Genomic DNA, 26,568 nt, shown 5'->3' on the forward strand with positions numbered 1-26,568 from the left:
ACAGCTTTGGTTTAAAAGAAAGGAACCATCTAGCTGTCTTACCAACTTAAGATAATTCAGAAAAGGAGGTCTCCAAAAGTTTGGGCCCTACTGGTAAGTCTGTACCCTTCAAAGATGCAGCATGCATTGAGGCTGGCATGTATTAGGATAAAGCTGCATTAAAAAAATGCATAATGTATGCAGGGGAAATGATTTACCTAAAAACTGGGGTACCAGAGCCATGCAAGACCTCCAAACACTGCAGCTAGAAAAGACTATGACTCTATCCCTTGTTGTTAAACACATGGGCACAGCCAATCTACCCAGTGGATTTATTTTGGTTTTTAAATTTCAGGATCAGTCACTGGAGGGGATCACAAATGGCACCTTGGTGAGCCTGCAAAGGGTGATGGCCTCATATGAGTTTGTACATTTGTTTTATGAAGCTTTCCGTATTTCGGTTGGCTATTTTTAATAACCTGTATATGTTGGAGAGACACACACACACACACACACACACACACACACACACACACACAGACTTGCTCTGTCGCACATGCTGGGGTACAATGGTGCGATCTCAGCTCACTACAACCTCCACCTCACAGGTTCAAGCAATTCTCCTGCCTCAGCCTCCCGAGTAGCTGGGACTACACGCATGCACCACCATGTCCAGCTAATTTTTGTATTTTTAGTAGAGATGGGGTTTCATCACATTGGCCAGGCTGGTCTCAAACTCCCGACCTTGTGATCCACCCGCCTCAGCCTCCCAAAGTGCTGGGATTACAGGAGCGAGCCACCACGCCCGGCCATATGTTAGATAATTAACAATAAAAAAGTTTACAATTAGAGCAAAGCAAAATGAAAACAAAAGTGCACTTTCCCAGGCAGCTGCAAAGGATGGTGGAGGAGTAGGTCCTGGTGCTCCACGGTTGAAGCCATTTCCTGTGCCGCTTGGCAGCCATTGTGGCTAAATAAGTACTGCTGAGCCAGAAGGTGGCTGTGGTATGCTACGAGGGCATCAACATTTCTGGCAGTTTCTACAGAAACAAGTTGAAGTACCTGGCCTTCCTCTGCAAGCAGATGAACACCAACCTGGAGAAGAACACCAACCCTTCCCGAGGCCCCTACCACTTCCAGGCCTCCAGCCGCATCTTCTGGCGGACCTCAAGGCATGGCTGCCCCACCAGGCCAAGTGAGGCCAGGCTGCCCTGGACCGCCTCAAGGTGTCTGATGGCATCCCTCCACCCTAGGACAAGAAAAAGCAGATGGTGGTTCCTGCTGCCCTCAAGGTTGTGCATGTGAAATCTACGAGAAAGTCTGTCTACCTGGGGTGCCTGGCTCATGAGGTTGGCTGGAAGTACCAGGCAGTGGCACCACCCTGAAGAAGAAGAGGCAGGAGAAGGCCAAGATCCACTACCAGAAGAAGAAACAGTTCGTGAGCCTATGGAAATGTGCTGAAAAGAATGTGGAGAAGAAAACTCACAAATACACAGAGGTCCTCAAGACCCATGGACTCCTGGTCTGAGCCCAGTAAAGACTGTTCATTCCTCAAAAAAAAAAGTGTGTGCCTCATTCAGATGTCCTCCACCCCATCTGACCCTAATGCCTATAGTTCAAAGCAATAGAAGCAAAGCCCTTCAAACTAATATTCAAGAAAATCATCAAAGTGTACATATACTAGTTACATATTGGCTTAATATTCATATTGGGGTATGGATGACCGATAGCTTAGTGTCCTTCCAGAGTGCAAGGCTTTTTGGAAGTAGTGAAAAGTGAGTGCTCAGGGATGGGCGTGAGGTGAGGAACGTGCTGGGCAGTTGGGGGAAGGTGTTAAAGCTGGGGCAGGACCTCCAAGGCTCACCTGGCCCCTTAATGAGGCTGCAGCTTGGCTGGACAGAGAGCTGTGGTTCTCAGCACAACAAAGCTTGGCCATGGAGCTGCCTTCTGTCGGGCTGACTAATGCCTTCTTACTTGCACTCCAGTTTGCAGTAAAAGGGGAGGGTTTGGTTTTTTTAATTGCAAATTTCCCTCCATGTCCTTGGAAGAGTCAATTATAATAAACCAATATGTCAAATTGATGTGGTTTGGATGTGCACCTCCTCCAAATCTCATGGTGAAATATGATTCCTAATGTCGAAGGCGAGTCCGGGTAAGAGGTGATTAGATCATGGGGGTGGATCTCTCATGAATGGTTTAGCACCATCTCCTTGGTGATAAGTGAGTTATCGCTCAGTTCATGTGAGATCTGGTTGTTTAAAAGTCTAGGACCTACCCTCCACCCACTTGTCCCCATTCTCGCCATGTGACATGCCTGTTACTGGTTTGCCTTCTGCCATGATGGTAAGCTTCCTGAGGCTCTCACCAGACGCCGAGCAGGTGTTGGTGCCATGCTTCCTGCACAGCCTGCAGAACCATGTGCCAATGAAACCTCTGTTTTTATAAATTGCGAGGTCTCAGTTTTTCCTTTAGAGTCATGTAAAAAAAATTGACTAACACAGATTCTGCTGCTGTTTAAGATCCTGTGCAGCCAGTCTGGGTTTCTAACCTCAGAAGAGTGGCCAACACAGGAGATCACTAGTCTCCTTCCAGTTTTGTCCTGTTGAACGGCACAGAAGATTGGTTATATGGAAATCAGAGAGAGGAGTCACTGACAAAGATGAAAATGTAGAACTCTTTTGATAGGTGGACGAGTAGGGTGGTTTCAGGTACAGGTTTTGGAGACAGATCAAGCTGAATTTGAATTGCGGCTCCACCATGATTGTGAGCAAGTTATTTAACCTCTCTCAACTTCAGTTTCTTTAACCGCAAAATGGAAATCAAAACAGTGAGGTCTGAATGGGATCACATGTGGCACACCTTGTACAGGCTGGCATAAAGCAAGTGCTCAGTACATTTAACTGTGATGATTGCTTCTGTTCTCATAACACTTCCATTAACTGGTGCTTGGAACATCTCATTTTCCCCTTGCATAATTAATCTTCTACTTTGGTTGATGCCAGAAGTACAGTTTTGCAATATGGTGACATTGCACATACTCCAAGTATGTAAGCACCAGACACCTTTCAGTGACACTGCTATAGGGCTTAGTAACTTGCCACCAGGCAGCCCACATAATTGTCTTGCTGAGACCACAGAGCCCTTCCCTATACTTCAGCTGAACACACTGAAATTCTTCCAGTCTCAGGAACAACATTGCTGCTTTTCAACAATAGATTTACTTTCTCAAGATCTGTAACGTCAGCTGGGTGCAGTGGCATACAGCTATAGTTCCAGTTACTTGGGAGGCTGACATGGAAGGATTGCTTGAGCCCAGGAGTTTAAGGCAGCCTAGGCAACACAGCAAGACCCTGTCTCTGAAAATAAATCCATAACATCTATAGTGTGGAAAACATAACACCCTTGGAGCTGTAGGGAGAAAGCTGCTCTTCTGTGAATGGAGTGGATGGTATTGACTAGCTGCAGAATTTGGGCTTGGGTTGCTTTTTGGTTTTATCTCTTTTTTTAAGCAAGGATTAGAGACTTTCACTGCTTCTCTTGTCCACCTTCACATCTTTACTTCTTAGATCAGCAGGAAGGATATCTGGAGTGACGGAATAATCTCAGGGAGAAGTCATTGGCTGGGGCATGTAGCTGGCTAACTGGTCACACAATTGGGTTTGCATATTTTTTTTTTCTCTGTGTTATTGAAGGAATATTTGGTGGGAAAGTTATTTTCTTATATATATATATATATATATATATATATATATATATATATTTTTTTTTTTTTTTTTTTTTTTTTATTTTTTTTTATTTTTTTTTTAATTTTTTTTTTTTTTTTGCATTTTAAGTTCTGGGGTACATGTAAAGAACATGCAGGATTGTTGCATATGTACATATATGGCAATATGGTTTGCTGCCTCCATCCCCATTACCTATATCTGGCATTTCTCCCCATGTTATTCCTCCCCAACTCCCTACCCCCCACTGTCCATCCCCTAGTCCCCCCACACAGACCTCAGTGTGTGATGCTCCCCTCCCTGTGTCCATGTGTGGGTTTGCATGTTGAGTGCTGAGTGCCTTGCAGTTTATAAAACACCTTCAGAGCCCATTTCACCCTCACAGTCACCCTAGAGGAAGCCAGGGAAGCTGTAGTATTTTTATTACAACTTTACAAATGAGGAAACTGAGGCTTCGAATTAAGTAGCTTGCTCAATATTCCATAGCTAAGCAATGGTGGATGTATGGTATGACCAAATCCTCATTTCCATTCTCCCGGTGAGTTGTTTGTTTTACATGCCCAAGATGATCTATTAGGATGGGGAAACATATTACATCTTCTACTTCTAGTTATTTTTAGCTTGCCCTTTTAACTTTTAACTTTTGTTTCATAGTATCACTAATGTATTAGACTTATATGTGCATGTAATTTAAAATTAAATACTCATCCTCTTGGGTTCCAGCTCCAAAAATTTTTTACTGATAAGGGTGCATGATTACAATAGCTTGGAAGCCACAGCTCTAAAGAGGAGTCTTACTAATCCTGGAGATTAATAGATCCTTCTGCTTTTTTGCTATTATTGGTTACTTTTGGTCAGGAACTTTTACTGGTCTGTAATCTTCAGATTACACCACAACCTTGTGAAGTCATAATCCTGATTTTCTAGAGTAGCAGAAGGTGTCTTCTATCTCCTAGAAAGTCTAAGGCTGACATGAATCATCTTTTGTTGTCAAAGGCTTTCCAGTGCTATGCAAACATGACGGCTCCCAGCTCATAAGCAGAGACACCCCCATTTCCAGTATCATTTGTGATCACTTACAAACAGCAGAGGTTCAAGTAACCATATGGGTTCCCAGGCGTTTGCACATTGGTTCTTGAATCATAATAAGCCCAAGCTTCTTTTTATCAGTTTATGTTACTAGACTTGCCACTTTGTGGCATTTAAGAGCATGGCACTTCCAATAAACACTATATTGGAAGTTTTAAGAAGGAAGGAATTGTTGTTTGATTTGTTCACTGCTCCATCCCCAGCACTGCTTGGAACCCACTTGGTTCCACTAGCTGTTGACTGGCTGAATCAACGGTGGATTAATGGTTACTCCTCAATTTTATCTTTCCTCTTGACCAAGACACTCCTAAAATGACAGTAAAGGAGTGAAAAAGAGTTCAAAGACAATAGAAATGGGAGATATCAGCAAACAAGGGCATGGTTTTGGAAGACAGGTGAGGAGTGATTGCTGACTGAGTAGAGTGGAGGATACGGTGACCTATGTGTCTAAGGAAGGAGTAGGATGCAAACTGAGCATATCTGCCTGGGATATAACTCTTGGGAGGCCTGGGAACTGAAGGCACTATGTACTTCAGATGGCAGGGGTGATGTGAGGGGAGACTGCTTGAGTCTGAAGGTTGATTACTAGAGAGATGGGTTAGAAGACGATCCAGACCAGGGGACAGGAGGCATGGTGAAGGGATGGGGTGATGGGCAGGCTAAACGGAGAGGATGGAGTGAGGGTGGCCACTCTCAGGCGTGATGCCCTTGGGTCTCTCCTCCATCTGCGCTTGGAGCACCCTCCAGGTAGGAAAGGGGAGAATTCATCTCTGAAAAAACAGTGAGAAATTCTTTTAAGAAAAGGCCTTTATATGCTGGCAACTGAAAATTCTCCAAAGAAATGATAAGTTCACAATGTAATCCCCCTGTACAATGGGCCACCAGTTAAAAAGCTCCGCGTGCCTGTAATCCCAGCTACTCAGGAGGCTGAGGCAGGAGAATTGCCTGAACCCGGGAGGCGGAGGTTGTGGTGAGCCGAGATTGCGCCATTGCACTCCGGCCTGGGTANCTCTACTAAAACACCCTAAACCTCTCAGCCACTTGTAGTGCCTCACTCTTAAATATGAATGACCAAGGATCACCAGACAGTTAAAGAAAGCACCTACATGAAACAGACTGACACAATGACAGGAATAGAGGAATATGGAAGCTATACAATGAGTAGAAGAGAACTTCAAAAACACTTATTAATGTCCTCAGACAGAGAAACCAAAACCAGGATGCAACAGCAAGAGAAAAAGCAGAAAACAATAAAAAAACTTTTAGAAATTAAAAATATGACAGGTGACATAAAAATTTTATTAGAAGGCGTGTAAGAGTCTTCAAAAAAGAAAACAAAAGCAAACACAGAGGAAATTGATAGAGTTTTAGACTCCTTGAGTTCCGATATCTGACAAAAGGAATTCTAGAAAAAGAAAACCAAGTAAATGGGAAGGAAGAAATTAAACAAAACAAAACAAAACATCACCACTATAAGAACATTTTCCAGAATTGAAGAAGATGCATTTCCAAATTAAAAGGGCCCACCAGTGGAGTGCCCAACCCAAAGAAAGAAAAAAGACCTCCATGGCACATTATCAAGTAATTTCAGATCAACAGTGATACAGAGAAGATCCTAAAAGCTTTCAGAGAGCAAAAGAGGTCTCACATAGAACTGGCATCTCCTATTAAGAGTGACTCTAGGGCTAGATGACAATACAAAAATGGCTTTAAAATCCCAAGTGAAAATTATTTCCAATTTTGAATGTTCTGTAGCCACCAAATTACTAATCAAGTCTGAGGACAGATCCAAGATATTTCCGTATTTTGAAGACCCCAAAAAGTTATCTTTTATGTAGGATGCCCCTGGAAGATTAGTCCCAGCAAAAGAGGGAGTAAATCAATCAGAAGAAGACAAGCTGCCGGTCAGTGGACTTCCCAGGACAATAGGGAGGGAGGCCATTGTCACAGCATAGCAGCATAGCAGGCCAAGGGCCTATTGGGCTCCAGAAAATACAGGGGAATTGATGGGTTTATTCAGTATGTCTGACCAGCTGAGCAAAAAAACAGTGACAGGATATGCCCAGTCTAGTGGGCAAAATTAAGGACAAACATATAGGTAAGAATACAAGTAAATCCCATGAGGCAATAATTTTAGGACAAGCAAAAACCTACATACGAGGTAAAGTGTAATTGCCAATATTGCCTAATATTGGTAGATAAAGACAGAATCAATAAGCATGTTTTTAAGACACAAGGAAATAAATATTCCTTGGCTTTGTAAGTGAACAGTATAGATGCCTCTCACTATCCAAACACTTAGCCTTCATCCTTTAGAAGGGAACAGATTTGGATACTTTTCTGAAATCTGTTCCTCATCATTTGAAATTCCACTACTCACATCTGAAACCCAGAAACCAAATAAATTTGGATGTACAGTGGCTCTCATTTTCTGAGCTTGTTATTTGACTTAGAAACTGGACAGATTCAGACACTTGATATTTACAAGCTTGATATAACCATATACCTTCACTGAGAATTGAAAAGCCATAGGGAAGGGATGGAAGAAGGAAGGGGGGTAGAGATGTGACAGCCAAACCCTCCTCTACAGTGATGGAAGGTTCACAGGTCACTGAAATACCAAAAACTGATATATGAAGACGTACTCATATACACACATTTCATGGAGATACAGAGTAAATGCTAGAAGAAACAGCTAAAAGAGTGAAAAGTGGTTGCCTCTAGGGAGACAAGACTAGCAATGGGCAAAGACAGGGCAAGGAACTGGCATTGGATTAAGTTTTTAGTACAACTTGGTTTTTAAACTATACATGTATTATTCTGAGGAAAACAAAGCACACAAACAGTTTAATAAAAACATAATAAGAACACCAGCCTAGAGATACAGGTTCTGGCTCAACGTCTATCACTAGCCAACTGTGTCTGGTTGAGCAAGACACTTTGATCTCTAGGTCTTAGTTGCTTCATCTATAAAACGAGGAGTTGGAGTCCTTCCCAACTGTCCAATTCTATGACCGCATGGTTCTAATGTGCTAATTTGGGTTCTCTGCCAGTGTTGGTGGTGTCATCCAAACTTGACTTCCTGGACTGTAATATGATTTATCACTGTGCTAGGAAAATAGCATTTTATTACATAGATGTATATCTCAAAAATAGAGGCATTTGGAATGAACGTACAATATGGGAGTCTTGTGATTTGCCAGAGAAATGAAGGAATGTAAATTGTGACTATTTTGCAGAAGTGCAATATGGAAGAAAACACAGGATGGTCAAAGAAGATAACACAACATGGCCACCAAGAAAAAACAACTAAGCAATAATAATCAAACAGACAAGGAGGGTTAGACCCTGACCAGTTCTAAATGAGACAAGGGCTGGGGAGAGGAGAAATGGGACCTTGGTATTTATACACGTGTGTGGAGAAGTCCGAATGGTAAATGATTTTGGCAAAAGCTTGAGACTGGGGATGAAAAACAATGAGAAAGATAGAAGCTGTAATATTTTACAAGAGACTTACAAGTATTTTACCGTTGGGGGATATAGAAGGAAGAGCTCACAGGGTTTGTCATCGAGGACAAAGGTACAGAAAAGATGCAAGACAGCAGGGACACCAGAACTACAGGTTTTCAGGAATCACAACATCTCAGAGAGAGTCAACCTTGGATTCTACTCCAACCCATGTTTGATGTATGCAGAATGGAAGGCGAGGGTGAAAAGGAGAGGGCGGGGACTCTGCCTTTGCTGGCGTAAGCAAGCCCTAGGTCAAGAGTATAGAACAAAATCTGACAGGGTGACACTCATCATTGCTGAAACTGACTTCTCTTGTGGATTTGGAAAGTCCTTCCAAAAGAAACAGCACACTTCCTTTAGATCCAGGCAGTAAAATTCATTTTTATATCATTCGTTAAACATTTAAACCATTCACTTAAAAAAAGAACAAACATTTTTATGGTGGTAAAATAAACTGCTCATTCTTACGGACACAGTACTGTTTCATGTCTTCAGGAGAATCATAGCAAGTGTGTATTGAGCACTTACAGTCCATAGACCATTCTAAGAGCTTTATGCAAAATACAGTTAACCCTTGAACATTATGGGTTTGAACTGCATGGGTTCACTTATATGCCAAAGGTTTTCAACCAAATGAGGTTGAAAATACAGTATTTGTGAGACATGAAACTCGCCTGCACAGAAGGCTGACTTTTCATATATTTGGGTTCTGCAAGACTGACTGAGGGATGTGAGTAAGCACGGGTTCTGGTACACACGGGTGTCCTGGAACCAATTCCCCATGTATACTAAGGATGGCTGTATCTTGTTTAATCTTTTCAACAACCCTATGAAGTGGCTATTACAGATCCACAATCCCTTATCCAAAGCTCTTGGGCTAAGTGGGTTTCCCAAATTGTATATATCATATTTTAGTAAGGTCATATGGTACACATTATATATAACACCCCAGCAGTCAGGGGCTGCATCCTATAATCAAAAACATTAATATTTCTTTCCACTGAAGCACAGGAATAATCATACTAATTTGGATAAAGTACATAATAAGTAGCTATACGTCAGGTCAGGGCAGACTTTGATGCCAAATGATTGTGCCTCAAACTTAGGAGGGGAAAAAAACAACAATTTTGTTTTCAGAGTGGCTTGGATTTCAGAAATACAGATCCAAATTTTTATACCTATTTGATAGATGAGAAAACCAAGACACAAAAAAAGTTATATAACTTGCTCCAAATCAAACAGGTAGTAAGTGGTAGGGTCAGGGACTGACCCCTCAGGCAGTGTGGCCCCAAACCTAGGTTTTAACTGCTCTTGCCATATTGGCTCCTTGTATGTGGCTCACAGTTTAGGATTGAGGATTAGAGGGCATAAATTACATTTTTACCATACAAGTAGTCAAGGAACATGGTATTCAGAACCAAGCAGAGTCCTGTTAATATGGAAGAAAGCCAGGTGCCATCAATGCTTCCTATCCCTGAAGAACGGGAAGAATGACCTGGAGGAAGCACCAGGCTTGGAGCTGTTCATAGCAGATCTTGAACCAGGGAGGCAACAGGCACACAGAGCACCCTGGGAAGGGGCTGTGCTTGCTTTTAATCCCATGGGATGAGGAAAATACAACAAAGTCCCAGATAAACCAGGTAAATATGGCCCGAGAGATGGGTGACTATGAATGTGAGAACAGAAAAGGCAACAAAGAGAAATAATGACTACTGTTTATCAAACATGTACTCTATGCCAAATACTGTACTAAGCACTTTGTAAGCAATATCATGTTTTTTTCCACGCAAAAAGCTTTTGAGGGAGGAACCATTATTCTTCTCATTTTATAGAAGAAGAGGCTGAAGCTAAATGCACACAGTCCACAGTTGATTGCAGGCAAAGCTTAAGGGGAAGAAAGAGCTGGTGGGAGAAAAAGTACAGGTTTGGAAGCTAGATAATTCACTGAGGGATATGAGAGCTGTGAGCACTGACAGCTTCTAAAGAAGCAATACATGGGTTCCACCAGCAAGGGTATTCATGGCTTATGAAATTAGAGCTATTTTCTATGAAGATACTTCTCAAATTATGTCTTTGTGGGATAATGCCTTTGACAGAGTAAATGAAAAGCAAGTTTAAAAACTAGATAAGCAGTCTTATTTGCTTTTTCACTAGGGAAGATAAGTAAATATATAGCTCCCAATCTCCAACTTGGAGAAGGCAATCAATACATTTGACAGGCTGCTCAGTCCTCAAATAGTGAAGTGAAAAAACAGCCATTTCCCACACAGAGAGAAAGCTCCTATGGGCCAGCATGGGGGAAGGAGGGACAATATTGGTGCAATTTTATGGTAATTTATTTAATGTAATTAACAGCTACAAAACACCCACAAATATACACTCATTGAGAAGATCCACACTACTGCCAGTGTCCCCATCTTCAGCTTAACCAAAATCACAGATTTCAGTATGTCTTATCAAAATGCGTTCACAAAAGTAAGGCTACTTCCAAAGACAGAGAAGAAAACATAAAACTTCCTTTCCCAACTGGCCAAAGACAGGGTAGTGTTTACATTCCAAGCAAAATCACAAGCTCTTAACAACTGGATGTTACTATGACCTTACAAGGACCTTCTCTGGAAAGAAGAGGTTGAAAAGAAAACAGTAGTTGTTGCAAACTGTGCGAATCAGGTTTTCTAAAACATTCCCTGCAGGAAAGCTGTTGTGAGGCTGAAGGCTTCCTTTTGGAGCAAGGCTTCTAAGTAGGCAGTAAGAAGAAGATTACTTGTCACTGGGGACACACCAAGTGCCTCACTCAAAGCTAGTGGTTGTAGATGTTATCCCTTCCCCCAACAGCCCCATTTTAAAGATGAGGACAAGGAGGCCCTGGGAGGTTCAGTCACTTATCCTACTAAGTCACGTCAAGTATAGGAGGTAGATCTAGAAATGACCTGGGAGTCTGTCCCTATAACTGAAGCCTCTATGGCGAGCTGGAAGAGGGGCTGGAGTCTCTATTCCACTTCATTCTACTCTTCAACTTGAGCAGGGGTTCCATGTTTACCTGTTATACTGATTGGGCCTTGGCTTAAGATTTTCTTTGGAAAATGATTCTCTCCTTCAAACAACAACGTCAACAACAAAGATAACGATTTTGAAAACCACTGCCCCATCCCTGTGACATGTCTTGATTTGTGAGTAGAAAAGTTGTTTAATTCCCCCTGCCTCCCTGCCCTGCCCCACGGCGGGTGTCGGGTATGGCCACTGATGTCTGGAAGAGGATAAGATATCACTGTGTAGGAAATGTTATACACACCTAACGTGTGATTTGGCAGTGGAAGATAACATCTGAGTCATAAGGCAGCCCCACATCAAAACACTAAATCAAAAGCAAATGATGTGGGAAAACAAATTCCCGTATTCTTACAGAGACTGTGTCGGGAGGACTCCAATCCCAGGGCTCTTAACCCATAAATCAACAAATCTGGGTCTTTGCTAAGAGGCAGCTAGAGCCAACATTCCCGCTTCCGCTTCTGCACCAGGAAAGGGAGATGAGGACAGTGCCTGCCATGCCGTGTCAGGTCCAGTGGCACCAGAGCCAGGCAGGGGCTGCACGTCCTGGGACCCCAGCTGCAAAGAGTATTTTATTTCTGCAGAGCAGTAAACCTTTTAAAAGGCAAGGTTCCCAGAGCTGTCCAATTGAGACTTTAGAGACATCTTCAAGTCCAGTGCTTCTCAATGTATATTCCCAGGAGGCCTGGGATGGCTCGGAAGTATCTCGGTTCACTCTGGGGGCATCTGCCTCTTCTTCAACCAGAACAGTTCCTCTTTTTGTGTTTTATACAGAGGGCTCTGTGTCAAGTATGGAGAATGAGGTGCCCCAGTCCACCTATACCATAGATGGGGTGACTGAGGCCCAGAGAGCAAAAGTAAGCTGTGCAGTACACACACTCATTGGTGACCAAGCTCCAGCCTGCCTGACCAATGCCTGCCCTTTATGCTACCCCAGCTGCATGAAGAATTCTACTTCAAAATAGCTGAATAAATACAAATGCCATGTAGTCTCTTCATTGTAGTGAGAAAGGCTGAAAGCACATTAGGCTCATTCAGGAGGTCTCCTAAATTGCTCTGGGAAAACCCTGGGAGATTTCAAATGCCTAGAAAGCAATTTGTTGTAACAGCGCTTCCAAATTTCCAATTTCCAACTCTGTGGGCTGAGCTGGGCAACAGGTGGACAAAATCATTACATAAGGAACATCTGCTGACACCTGCTATGAAAAGGTCATGGCCCAGGAAGTATGAACAGTGGTCTGGGATGCTTTTCGTTAAACGTGGCAGGTTGATAAACTATGTCTACCTCTACTCTCTCCTGAAGCCCCACAAAGAATGATAGTAAATTTAATTTTAAAAAGGCATAGACTACCAGAACAATGTGATCGTCCGACAATGTAGGAGATGAGAGTAGACCCAAGATGCCAGTAACATTCTGGAGGCTGCTGCAGAGCAGTTGGACAAATGGTAAATGACTTAGTTGAACACAGCCAGTGGATGGGGTGGAGTGGCGGGCAGAGACACAGGCTGATTTTAGTTCCCAAAGTCCAGAAAGGCTACCCTCAAGAACAGGGATGTGGGAAGGGCTGGGTATGCATGGGAAGCTTGTTGGGGACTCTGTATTACCTTATACCCTGATATCCTTTGCTTCTTTGCTGCAAAAGACTGAAGAAATCAGAGTTGTTTAAGGAAGGACATGTAATAATAGTAGGGCAGGTGGTTCAGCTGTGAATAATACTCACATGGTCATAATAATATAAGCCTCCGATGCTGATTTAGTGAAAAATGGCCATTTGACTATATTGGAAGGCTGGATGGAGGAGGGGTGCGCAGTGCAGAGGGCCTATCAAAAAAATAAGCCCTCACTTTCCATGGTAGCAAGTTAGTAGATAATATAAAGCTTTTAAGAATCTAGAGACGGCAGGAAAGCCCAGTTACTTTACATTACAGAAGTAAATAGAAAAGAGCAGTGAAAAATTTTTGCAAAGTATTTGCATTTGGGGAGTAGAAATTGAGACTAGAGAGGGGATTGCTAATTTTCTGAAATTCAGAAACTCAAAAGCTCTGAAACCAAGGTTTACCTAATTTGGTGACAAAACTGCCTTCATAACAACACCTGACCTGAACCGATGTGAGGCTATTTCTAGTCTTTATTAATCTGTTTAAGTGTGAAGACTATAATTTGCTACAGAAATACCTTCTGTGTTTGATGACAGGTGACGTCCCAGGCCTCGGTGAGGGTTAATCGATTACCTTTCCAAAGTTTGAATAATTCTGAATTCCAAACCACATCTGCCCCCAAGGTGGTTGCAGATGCCCTGCACCTTTTGTGCACCAACAAGGTGGAGTAGTTTGGTGAGCGCTCCCCTTCCTCCAGCGCTCACCCAGCCGCTGCCTGACTGACTTCGCCACGTAAAGGTTTGAAAGGTGAAGTTTTCACGTTGCACCCAACATGTCTAAAACGGAACTCCTGATTTCTCTCCTCCCCAGAGCCTGCTTAAGAAGCAGAAATAAGAATAAATGCCCGGATGCCGGTGGGGGCACTGAGCTCTAAGGTTTTCAAAGGTGAGATGGNTCTGCCCATCGCAGTTAGACCACCATCATTCACCCAGATGCTTAGACAAAGAGAATCTTCCTAGACCCCTCTCTCACCCACATCCCACCTTTAATCCCTCAGGAAGCAGCGCCAGCTCTATCCTCACAGTTGCTAACCACATTGCCACCCCAGCACAAGCCTCCCTTTCTGACTTCCGCGCTTCTACCTTTACCCAGAAGAGCAGATTCTCCACAGAGCCGAGCTTTTCAAAACAGAAATCGGATCGAGTCACTCCGCTGATTAAAACCCTCTAACGGCTTCTCTCCACACCAGGATAAAGTCCTTACTCCTCACATCACCTACAAGGCGCTGTATGGCTTGGCTTGTGCCTCCCCCTCTGACCTCCCATCCTGTCACGTTCCCCCTCCTGCCTCAAGGTCCTTGTTCCTGCCGGTCCCCAGGTCCCCTGAGACTCTCCTGACCCTCAATGGCTCTTTCCTCAAATCATTCAGCCTCACGCGCAGCCCCTCACTCACTATCTCACTGCGGCATTATCTTTTGTTCACTCACCTTGCCACTCACTACTAGATTGTAGGTGCCATAAAGGCAGGGAATTCTGCAGTCCTGTCAACCCCTGGAGCCCCTGTATTTAGGGCAGAGCCTGGCACACACTCTCCATGATAAATGAATACCTGTTAAATAAAAGAACAAATAGATGTACTCACTCACACCATTTAGAAAGTAAAGAATAATACAGTGAAGAAAATAAAATCAGCCTTGGAATCCCACTGCACAGGTATAGACATATACAAATAAGTATGTGTGCTTAGTAGTAAAAATAATTGGTAATGTTCTGTATCTTAATAGGGATTCTGGTTTCATGAGAGTATGCATTTGTCAAAACTCAGAGAAGGTACATTTAATGAATGTACATTTCACTGTGTGTAATTTTTTCCTCAAAAGAAAAAAACCAACCAAATAGTGAACACTAGTTAATGATATGCATGCTGGAATGTCAAGGGGAAAGTGTGCTGATGCCTGAAATTTACTTTAAAATGCATTAAAAAATCATATGCATTATTGGATGAAGAGGGGGAGAGACAGATGATAAAGCAAATATAATAAAATGGTAATGGTACAGCCAGTGGTAGTCACAAGGAAGATCTCACTGCAAAATCCTTTCAACTATATGTTGAACATTTTTATAAAATGTTGGGAAAAATTAATTCAGATCATATTGATTACAATCAGTATATCCAACATGGTTTGCTGAATATTTTATGGTATTTTCCCATGTCATAATGTCTTTATGTATTTATTTTTGAGACCAAGTCTCACTCTATTGCTCAGGCTGGAGTGTAGTGGTATGATCTCAGCTCACTGCAACCTCTCCCTCCTGGGTTCAAGCAATTCTCCTGCCTCAGCCTCCCAAGTAGCTGGGATCACAGGCATGTGTCACCATGCCTGGCCAATTTTGTATTTTTAGTAGAGACGGGGTTTCACCACATTGCCCAGGCTGATCTCGAACTCCTGACCTCAGATGATCCACCTGCCTCAGCCTCCCAAAGTGCTGGGATTACAGGCGTGAGCCACTGCGCCCGGCCTCATGATTGACTTTGAAAGCTTAGTTTCACACAGCTGTCTAGTAAGCCACTGAATGGATATATCACAACTCACTTAACCAGTCTCCTAACTTTGGACCTAGAGGCCACCTTCAATCTTTCATTTTTATCAACAACAGAGTAATTAAAATTCTTATATACAAATCTGTGTGCATAAGTATGTTTATTTACTCAGTTTATATGCCCAGAAATGCAAAGGTCAAACGTCATAACATTTTAGAAACCTGATACGCATACCTGCCTTGCTTCATAAAGGGTGGCTATTGAATGGGCATATTCTTATCTTCTGATGAGTCTGTCAGCTTCTTGAGAGAGATCAACTGCTTTGCTCTGCCTCCCTCTCTGGGCTGAGCGTACTGTCATGTACACTGTAGGCTCACAGAAAAATAACTTCAGTAACATCCAGAGAACACATGACCAGAACGAGTCCTGCTGCACTGCTGAGAATGGGGAGAGGTACTCTTCTTCACAAGAAATTTGAGGCTGCCTTTGTGTGATGGAGAGGAGAGGAGACGAGAGGGCTGCAGACGGCAGGCAATCTGGCAGCCAAAACCCAGGGTCTTTCAGATGCCCAATGGGAACCCAGGGCCAATTGTTTTCCCGGGGCTAAAGGTGGTCTCTGGGCCTCAATGAATGGATTTTGGTTGAACCAAAACAGGGGAACATTCTTGTGACCCCTAAACAAAATGAGGTCAAGCTGCATGAATGCTGGGGGAGAGGTGCTTGGGATGGATACTAAGGGAAGCATGGTACCCGAGGCCTGCACAGGGTACAGGAGGGGGCTTCACTTTCTTTACTCCATGCCCCGCTAGATGCTCTGGTTTTTTAACAATAATTTATAATTGTGTAACTTTTTTTTTGAGACTGGGTCTCACTCTGTCACCCAGGCTGGAGTGCACTGGTGCAAGCATAACTCTGTAACCTCTGCATCCCGGGTTCAGGTGAACCTCCCACCTCAACCTCCTGAGTAGCTGGGACTACAGGCGCATGCCACCATGCTCGGCTAATTTTTGTACTTTTTGTAGAGACGGGTTTTTGCCATGTTGCCCAGGCTGGTCTTGAACCTCTGGACTCAAGGGACCTGCCCGACTCAGCCGCCCAAAGTGCTGGGATTATAGGTACGAGCCACAGTGCCCAACCTTAATTGTATAATTAATTTTAAAAAGTTTTCCAGAGGTCAAGGGTCCCAAGTTGGTGGGCTCTTGCAGAGCACTCACTTGAGGTCAGCGCGTGAGTCTTAGCCTGAACTCCAGCATACCAGCATTTCCATTTCAGAGCTCAGTAGAGACGGACTCCTCACTTTACACACTGGTCTTAGTCCAAAAGTTCATTTGTAAGTTGTGGTTTGGAGCTTGGAACATATTTCCCTATACAATGAAGACAGTTTCTCTTCTGGCCAACAAGAGCTTTTCTGACCCTTCATAAAACCAAAATAAATCCCATCTTCTTAAAGGATAGAGAAACGCTATTAATAACTGAAATACCAAAGGGACTTTCACAAGACTGGTGACAGAGGCAGAAATTTTTCTAAAAAAGAAATTTTCTTGGGAAGTTTGACTAGTGGCACCTTTCTTTTTCTTTCTTTCTTTCTTTTTTTTTTTTTTTAGAGGAAGAATACCAAGGGGAAAAAAACCTCAGAACTTTCTGAGGAAATCAGCTAAGGGATAAAAAGTGAGGGGAAAGAGGTCTTCAGAAAATGTAAGAACAAGCTTGCTCCGAGGTGAAATGATCCAATTTACCCAGGGAAGAGGCAGCTGGCATGCGCTGCAACCCCAGCCAAAATTAAAAGAACACTGACAGCCAAGAGAGGCAATGCCCCAAACCTGGAAGGCTGGGGGAGGAGGAGCATGGGATGGCGCTAGGTTATGGGGGACCAGAGACGAAACCCATGGGAACCGCAAACAATCGCAGTGAAGGGAATATGCCTACTCCACAGAACATGGAGGTTTTTATCATGTTGAAGAGAAAATGTCTATTTAGCTGAAAGTCCTCTTATACCTGGACACTTGAGAATGTAAGTCTCTGAACCACACAAGAGCTTCAGGGTCACCCAAACAACCAAAATGACCCAAAGATCAGAAAACCACCTAAGAAATGAGACGAATGTGTTAAAAGCCCAGGAGAGAGTGATTAGGGAGAAAATAGGATGCCAACATTTAAAATGGTAGGGCAACAAGCTCCCAGTTGAGGGTGATGTTTCCAGAGAAGTAGGGAAGGAGAAGTAAATTGCCAGGGACAGATGGCAAACACTATCAGGTGGCATAAGGGTCCCCAGAAGAAAGCGTTGGAACTGGGAGATATCAGGGCAGGTGGCGCCCTCCACACATCTGCCTACTCCATAGCACCTGGCCCTGAACAGAGTCTCAAAGGACATCTCGGGATTTGAAATCATCTTGAAAGCAGTCTGTGTTAGGCTGTTCTTGCACTGCTATAAATACCTACCCAAGGCTGGGTAATTTATAAGAAAATAGGTTTAGGCTGAGTGTGGTGGTTCAAGCCTGTAATCCCAGCACTTTTGGGAGGCCAAGACAGATCACCTGAGGTCAAGAGTTCGAGACCAGCGTGGCCAAAATGGTGAAACCCCTACTTTATTGAAAATACAAAAATTTGCTGGGTGTGGTGGCATGCGCCTATAATCCCACTTACTCGGGAGGCTGAGGCAGGAGAATCGCTTGAACCCAGGAGGTGGAAGCATGGGCTTCTGGGGAGGCCTCAGGGAGCTTTTGCTCATGGCAGAAGGTGAAGGGGGAGCCAAAGTGAGAGTGTGGGAGGAGGTGCCACACACTTTTACTCATGTGAACTCAGAGTGAGAGCTCACTTATCACCAAGGGGATGGCTCTAGCCATTCATGAGGAATCCACCCCCATGACCCAGATACCTCCCACCAGGCCCCAACTCCAACACTGAGGATTACATTTTAACATGAGATCTGAGTGGGGACAAATATCCCAACTACATTATAGTCATCAGACCACTGGCCTTCTGATTCCTTCCTACTTCTTTGAATCTACAATGCCATAAGATGCTCCATTGTTTTATCTACTAGTGAGAAACAGGAAACCAAACTACCAAACAATGACACAACATGGAATTTCAAATGCATCTCCACTTTGGAGATATTAAAATGTGAATAAAATAGGAATCTTAGAATCAGTGAAAAATGAAGAATTGGAGGGATACACTACCTGGCTGTTGTCAGAAGGGGTGAACAGCACCATGACACTACCTCCCGTCAACGGCACCAATGAGAGGGCGCCAGTGAAAAGATTCACTTGGCAAAGCTGCATCATTGCCGGAATCCACATATGATCAGTGAAGGAAGAGCTGAGAAGGAGGCGGATGTAAGAATAAGGAGCAGCAAAAGCCAGCAGGGACGGGAGGGCTCCCTGGGCCCCGCTTTACTGTCTCCGTGGAGGGCGGACTCAGCCATGGAGCACGTCCCTGGCCACCCTTCTCCACTCACATGGCGAGCCCGATGCCAACAGCGGAGGCCTCCGTGCAACAAGTGGCACTCTGGACCCCTGGGGACGATTGCCAAATGCCTGCCTCCCTCGTGAATGAACACCACACATGTGCGCTTGCTGACGATGGCGCAGGTCCTAAAAGCAGGAATCGGGCTGCACAGGAAATGTTTTGCAAAGAATGAACCAAGTCTTCTCCCTCGGAAAATAGCTTCCCTCCAGCCTCCTTCAAGAGAGTTGGAAAGGAATGCTTCCCATTTGCAAATCAATAACTTACATTGGCTGTGTAGACAATAAAGCGCAATATGTGATCCTAGAGACCCATAATGGCTCAGTGTTCTAACATAATCCTGCCCTCCAAAAAGCAGACAAGAAAACGACACAGGCCTCCCAGCTGTGTCTGCCCAGTGCCACACAGAGGGCTGGTGGTCTGCCTGTCGTTCTTTCTTTTTTTTGGAGGAAAATCAGAAGGCTTCAGCAGGGCAGGCTGCCAGGAGCTGAAGACACTCGACATCTTACCATTTCCTACTTTTCAGAGCTATCTGCATAAGGGTTGTTAGGAAAACACCTATACGAAAAGGGAGACGGTTTAATGGAAAAAGCATTTCAATCATTCACTTTCAGCCAGAATTTCACACACTCGGAGGCACTTGACATTATCCTTGGAAATCAGGAGAGAAACAGCTGCCGCGTAGGCCACACCCCCAGGGATTTCAGCCTTTTGATACAAGAGGAGTCGCCTGTGCAGAGATTGGTTAGCTTCTGTGAAATTCCAGCCAGGAGGAGAAGGGGCCGAAAGACGATAATAAAACTGATCTCCGTCCTACCTGGTTCAGCCCGGTGTCCAACCCGCGGGGACAATAAAAACGGCCTGTGGCTGGCAAACATCATCTTCCCCGATTGTTCCACTCCCTTCTAATTACTCTCTGCGTCTGGCACCCGAGCCAGGGCCCAGAGCAACGTGGAGATGACCCGAACTCCCGGATCACTGGGCAGCCCGCCAGCTAGGTCTCTGGGAATCTAGGAATGCGCCATTATCAATCCACTTGCCTCATCTGAAGAGTTGGCTGGAGCACACCTCTACTTCCTTTTCACTCACGAGGAAGACTCTAGGAACCTCAGTCACTCCCCACAGAAAAGCAAAGGAATCCATTCCTTCACGAAGCCTCATCTCTGCTTAAACCTGGCATTCCTCGGGTTAGGCAGAAATGACTGAAGAACTCTTGGGACTGCCCACTCAACTTTAGGGAAGCCAGCCCCCGCGGGAAGCCACCCACGCAAGGCAACCAATCAAACTAGCCAGCAGCATCTGACACACTAAGCTGTGGGTGTTCTAGATACAAATACAGAGGTTTTTCCTTTTACAAAGGCCAAATGGCATGCTGTTATGGACAACGGCTCAGCTGAGACACATTTTTAGGAAGCTGTTGTTGCTGCATTAAAAAAAAAAAAAGATTGTGGATTTTGTGCACTTAAAATGAAAATCAAAACTTGAATGTGGAAGATGATTGCCTGATGGTTTGGCATTTCTCCCTGGCCTAAACACTCCAGATCCAACCCCGGGCTTTCCATGCCTCAGCCCCAGGCACGCTTTACTTCCCTCACTCCCAGTTTGCTGGGCACATGGGTGTAAATACTGACAGCTTCCCCATTTGGACTGGTTTCAAGATGGTACCTGATTAGCACGTAGGAGCCTGTCTGGCCATTCAGCCTACACTGAATGGTCCGTCTGGGGTGTCTGAATGGCAGTTAGAGCTCAAGGTGAGATGAGATGAGTCTTCTCCCCTTTCTCCCTGCATCTCTGCTCAGGATACCCAGAGGAGAGGGAAGAACTTTAAACACACCACCAGGGATGACAGCCTTAGGTCCAGTCTCATACGCAGGGCAGAAAGGACTAAGCAGTTTATACTTTGTTGCACTCAGAGAGCCCATGAACACTCATGGGAAAATACACATACTGAACACCTACTGTGTGCCAGGCAAGGGAAAGAGGAATATAAATGAGGCATAGGATCTGTGCTAAATGAACCCAGAGCCCACCAGAAACAGGACAGGTGAAATAAGATATAATACGATACTATTATATGCTGTAACAGAAATACCTGAAATGTGCTATGTAAACAGATGAAGACTTGGCTAATTCTGCAAGGGCCTGAGGGTTGGGTGGTGTCAGGGAAACCTCATTTGAGTTGGGCCCTAATGGATGAGTAGGAAGCTGCCAGGTGGACCCAGGCTGCAGTCAGGAACCGAGGAGTGACAGGAGAGGGTGAGTGGTCTGCGGAGAACACAGGGACTCTGCTGGGGGGCAGTGGCTGGGGCTGGGAGGACCCACAAGGGCCACAGTGAGGGGCTATATGCCAACTTCACTCAGCAGACCCCAGGGACCCACTGACATGAGTCGAGGAGCAGAGTGACAATCTGACCTGAGTTTCGGAAGTGTCACACTGGAGACGGTAAAGCTGGACTGGAGAGGCAGAAACCAGGAAAAGCCCAGTCAAGAGGCTGCTGTGAAGGCCCTAGAGAATGCAGGCGTGGACAGCCTGCCACCGTGGGGAAGAGGAGGAGCCAGAGAAGAAGTGCTTCAGGGTGGAGACACAGGGCTGCGGTAGCAGGGAGTGATGCCTGCCTGGGGCCAAAAGCCTGGGGCCTTCAATGTGTCAGAGTCCAGGCTGCCAACACACCAGCACTTCTGCCACATTTTCTGAATCTTCCTGATTCTCGGATTCACCAGTGCCAGAATCTGAGCAACACCCTGGCTCCCAGCTCTGTTATATTCTCTCCAGATCATACATACTGCCCCCGAGAGTTTCCAACGCAGCTGTCAAATGCTGGGCCAGGGAATCTCCCTATCCAACCCCTGCATCTCCACCGGCTCCAGGACCAGAAGTCTCAAAAAGGAAATGGGATATACTTCCCACTTGATTCTGTCTACAGGCCCCCTTCTAAATACAAAAAACATAAGTTACCAGATGTTAGCACCCCCTCCCATGTTCACCTGCCCCAGCTGGTGCCAGGAATTCCGGGATCCATCTGGTTTTCCTTTGCCCCCAAGTTCGGGCCCCATGGAGTGATGGCAATCTCAGGGTCCTCTCAGAAGCCTTATAGGGACATGTTCCTGTGTCCAGAGAAATCTGGACATAAGGCAATCCTAATGTCCTTGGTGAACTCCAGAAGGAATGCATTTTGGGTAAGGCCAGGACTGACCACTTGGGCAGATGAGCTTCAGGTGTTTTTTCTGTAACTCTCATTGCTAATATCTGAGACAGGAGCAACACTGAGCCTTGTGTGTGCTGCACAGTGTTTATGTTTATAAGACAGTTTCCCTGTGTCTAATGGCACTGGATCCCACAGCGCCATGGGAGGTAGGGAGGTCAGGCACTCCTAGAAGGCCACGTGGAGCAGAGCGTGAGACCACATTTCTGCAGCAGAAATGCCTGCTGTGGAACACTGCTCGGCCTCTCGCTGGCTGTCTCCTTTTGGACAAGTACTCTATTTCCTTGTGCCTCATTTTCTCCAGCTGAAAAACGGAACAAATATACGAGTCCTCACTTATCCATGGTTTCACTCTCCACAGTTTTAGTTACATGCAGCCAATCATGGTCCAAAAATATTAAGTGGAAAATCCCAGAAGCAAACACTTCATAGGTTTTAAATTGCGCACTGTTAAGAACAGCCTGATGAAATCTCATACCGTCCGCTCCATCCCACCTGAGATATGAATCATCCCTTTGCCCAGCGTGCCCACATTGTCTATGCCACCTGCCTATCAGTCACTCAGTAGCCGTCTCAGTCACCCGATGGAAGGCTGTGGCATCTTGGTGCTTGCATTCAAGTAATCCTTACTTTTCTGAACAACGGCTCCAAAGCACAAGAGTAGCGATGCTGGCATATTGTTATAATTGCTCCATTTTGTTACTAGTTATTATTGTTAATCTCTTACTGTGCCTCATTTAAAAATTAAACTATCACAGGTATTTATCTATGCATAGGCAAAAACAGTAGACACCGGGTTTAGTACTATCTGTGGATTCAGACATCCACTGGGGGTCTTGGAACTGTATCCCTCGTGGATAAGCAGGGACTAGTGGACTAATGCCTAGTGCATAGTGGGCACTTTATAGGCATTTTTAGAGATAGATCTGCAATTTAGAAGACTTAAACAGAGTGCTCCAGGCTGAGGAACTTGCCCGAAGTTGCCCGGCTGGAATGTGAGATGGAGAACTAGAATTCTTTGGCTCCCAGACCATACTCTTCATGCCCCGTCAAGCCACTCTGAGAAGCACCTATTCTCTGGCTAGTCCTGCTTCTTGACTGGGAAAGTCCCTTTACATGGCAAACAACATATATTGTCACCTTACAGCAATAACCATTAAAGTAGAAGGGTTTGGTTTTTTTTTGGAAAATTTTTTATTGAGGTAAAATTCATAGAACACAAAATTCATTATTTTAAACATTCCAAAGTGTACACTTCAATGTGCGATCCGCAATATTGTGCAGCTACTACCACTATCTAATTTAAGATTATTTTTCCTACCCCAAAGAGAAACCTCAGACTTCTCAATGTCCTTTTTTGCCCAGCCTCTGGCAACCACCAATCTATTTCCTCTCTAAGGATTACCCTATTCTGAACGTTTCATAGGTATGGACTCATCCAATATATGGTCCTTTGCTTCTTTCTTTCACTTAACATAATGTTTTCAAGGTTCGCCCATATTATAGCAGGTATCAATATTTCATGCCTTTTTCTGGCTGAACAGTTTTCATTGTAGGATATATTACATTCTATTTATCCATTTACCATTTGATGCACATTTGGTTAGCTCTACCTTTTGGCTGTTGTGAATAGTGCTGCTCTGAACACTGGTGTACAAGTTTCTGTGTGACCTTAGGTATATATCTAGGAGTGGAATTGCTGGATCATACCATGACTCTATGCCTAATCTTTTGAGGAACTTTCCACAGTGGCTGTGCCATTTTACGTTCCCAACACCAATGTGTAAGGGTTTCAGTTTCTCCACAATCCTCACCAACACTTGTAATTTTCCTTTCTAATTTAAAAAATATGTATTATTATAGTCATCCTAGTGGATGTGAAGTGGTGTCTCTTGGGGTTTTGATTTGCATTTCCCTAACGACTGATGATATTGAGCCTGTTTTCATGTACAGTACATCTTTACGTTCTTGATATTATGGAAATTGAAATAAAAGATACAAAATCTTTGGCATTTTTTTCTTAAAATGAAGGAGTAAGCTTGGTGCAGACACACCAAGCTGATGCACCTAGAGACTGCAGCAGGGAAACTGAATATCCAACAGACAGGGTCCTTTGGTTAGTTCTTACGTGCAGCAAGCAAATGGTGGCCCCAACGTTAGGGTGGGATTTGGGAAGGCTGCACCGGCTCACAAAAGCTTCCACATCTACCTGGGGCCCACCCCGGTTCTGCTTCTCTGGTTATTAGGTCATATCTGTCTTTAGAATGGCAGTCCAGCTTTGTCCACAGGCTCGAAGGTGGGATTAGCAAGATGGTCTGAGATGCTCAGCTTACAGACCAATTGCAGGTCTGAGAAAACCCTGGGAATTAAGGATAAATGCCACATAACAGATCCATTTAGGAAACTAAGTGAGCAGATGGCTCCAAATGCCAGCCAATGGCAGGTCTGGGCACTCAAAGAAGCAAAACCCTCCTGTGGTACAGGGGCAGCAAAGTGGCTGAAGGCTGACTGATGTGTGAGCCCTGTGAGCCTTTGATTCACTCTGCTCAGAGCAGAGGCAGAGTACAGCTAAGCAAGCACCTTTTGGAAAATAGGCCACTGGTTACCTAGGCTTGGGTGTTCCAAGACCCAGGCTCCCTCTTCAATGCTGCCTTCTGGCCATTTCATTTTTCAGGGCCTTTTCAAGAGACAAGAGAAAAGAAAACACCATTGCATGCTTCCACAATTCTGTAGAAAGGTATGGGCCAGGGATGGCTGCAGCCAATGGATTCCTGCTCTATTACTATGTAATAAATCTACCCCAAAACGCTGTGGTTTAAAACCACAATTTGTTATTAACTCTCACAGTTCAATGGATTGACTAAACTCAGCTGTGCAGTTTTCCCTTACGATCGGACGTCAGTTGAAGCTACAGTAGTATCTGTATGTACATCTACTGAGCGGGATGTCCAAGATGGCCCATTCACATGGCTGGCATCTGATGCTTGCTGTCAGCTAGGGATGTTGACTGGAGGGCCTCCACCCCAAATGTCCTGCACTTCTTATAGCCTGGTAGCTGGATCTAACAATAAGCATCCCGACAGTGAGTTTCCAAAGAAATGCAGGCAGAAGTTGCAAGGGCCCTGTGACCCAACCTCCTGTGTCATATTCTGCCATATTCCATTGGTCAAGACTGAGTCACAAGGAACACTCTCCAGCTCCATGAAGCTAGTATTACCTTACCAGACGAAGACATCTTAGGAAAACTAAAGATCAAATCCCTTCTGAATATAGACATAAAAATCCCCAACAAGATACTAGCAAATCAAATTCAGCAATACATAAAAGGGATTATATACCACAAACAGGTGGACTTTATCCCAGCAACACAAGAGTGGTTCGACACATGAAACTCAATTCATATAATATACCATATTAACATAATAAAGGGCAAAACCATATTATCATCTCAATGGACACAGAAAATGCCGCATTTGACAAAATCCAATCCCCTTCGTAATACAAACACTCAACCAACAGGAATAGAAGGAAACTTCTTCAACTTCATAAAGAGTATTTATGAAAAGCCCATATCATACTTAATAGTGAAAGATTTAATGCTATTCCCCAAGATCAGGAATAAGACAAGTATGTCCACTCTTACCACTAGCACTCAGTATTATACTGAAGGTTCTAGCCAGAGCAATTAGGCAAGAAAAAGAAATAAAATGCATTCAGATCTATCTGCAGATGACATGACCTTAGAAAGCCCTAAGGAATAAATACACACAAAGAAAACTATGAGAGCTAACAAGTTTAACAAGGTTGCAGAATAAAAGAACATATATAAGAATCAGCTGTGGGCTGGGTGTGGTGACTTACGCCTGTAATCCCAGCACTTTGAGGGGCTGAGGTGGGCAGATCACCTGAGGTCAGGAGTTTGAGACCTGCCTGGCCGACATGGTGAAACCCTGTCTCTACTAAAAATACAAAAATTAGCTGGGCATGGTGGTGGGTGCCTGTAATCCCAGCTACTCAGGAGCCTAAGGCAGGAGAATTCCTTGAACATGGGAGGCAGAGGTTGCAGTGAGCCAAGATCACACCACTGTACTCCAGCATGGGAGACAGAACAAAACTCTGTCTCAAAAAAAGAATCAGTTGTATTTCTACATACTTCCAATGGACAATCATGAAGTAAAACTGGGAAAACAATTTCATTTACAATAATATAAAAAAATAAAATACTTACTAATAGTTTAACCAGAGAGATGCAAGACTCCTACATAGAAACTAGAAATACAAGGCTGGGCACGGTGGCTCAAGCCTGTAATCCCGGCACTTTGGGAGGCCGAGGCGGGTGGATCGCGAGGTCAAGAGATCGAGACCATCCTGGTCAACACGGTGAAACCCCGTCTCTACTAAAAATACAA

The 26,568-nt window shown here is 44.3% G+C and overlaps 1 protein-coding gene and 1 pseudogene across 10 annotated transcripts in view; one reads left to right on the forward strand and one right to left on the reverse strand.

The window, feature by feature from the left end:
- Nucleotides 1-26,568, reverse strand: part of ATXN7L1 (ataxin 7 like 1) — a 273,039-nt gene that overhangs the window by 215,929 nt on the left and 30,542 nt on the right. Inside the window, exon 1 of one of the 10 annotated variants that reach the window (XM_017515422.2) lies at nucleotides 19,565-25,802. The exons of the other annotated variants lie outside the window; for them this stretch is intronic. The gene's annotated coding sequence lies outside the window, so the exon portion shown is untranslated. Of the gene's footprint in view, nucleotides 1-19,564; nucleotides 25,803-26,568 lie in introns of those variants that run through there. 10 annotated transcript variants of the gene reach the window in all.
- LOC108293833 lies at nucleotides 880-6,384 on the forward strand (annotated as a pseudogene).

Source organism: Cebus imitator, unplaced genomic scaffold, assembly GCF_001604975.1.
Source record: "Cebus imitator isolate Cc_AM_T3 unplaced genomic scaffold, Cebus_imitator-1.0 Scaffold550, whole genome shotgun sequence".
Classification (NCBI taxonomy): Eukaryota; Metazoa; Chordata; class Mammalia; order Primates; family Cebidae; genus Cebus; species Cebus imitator.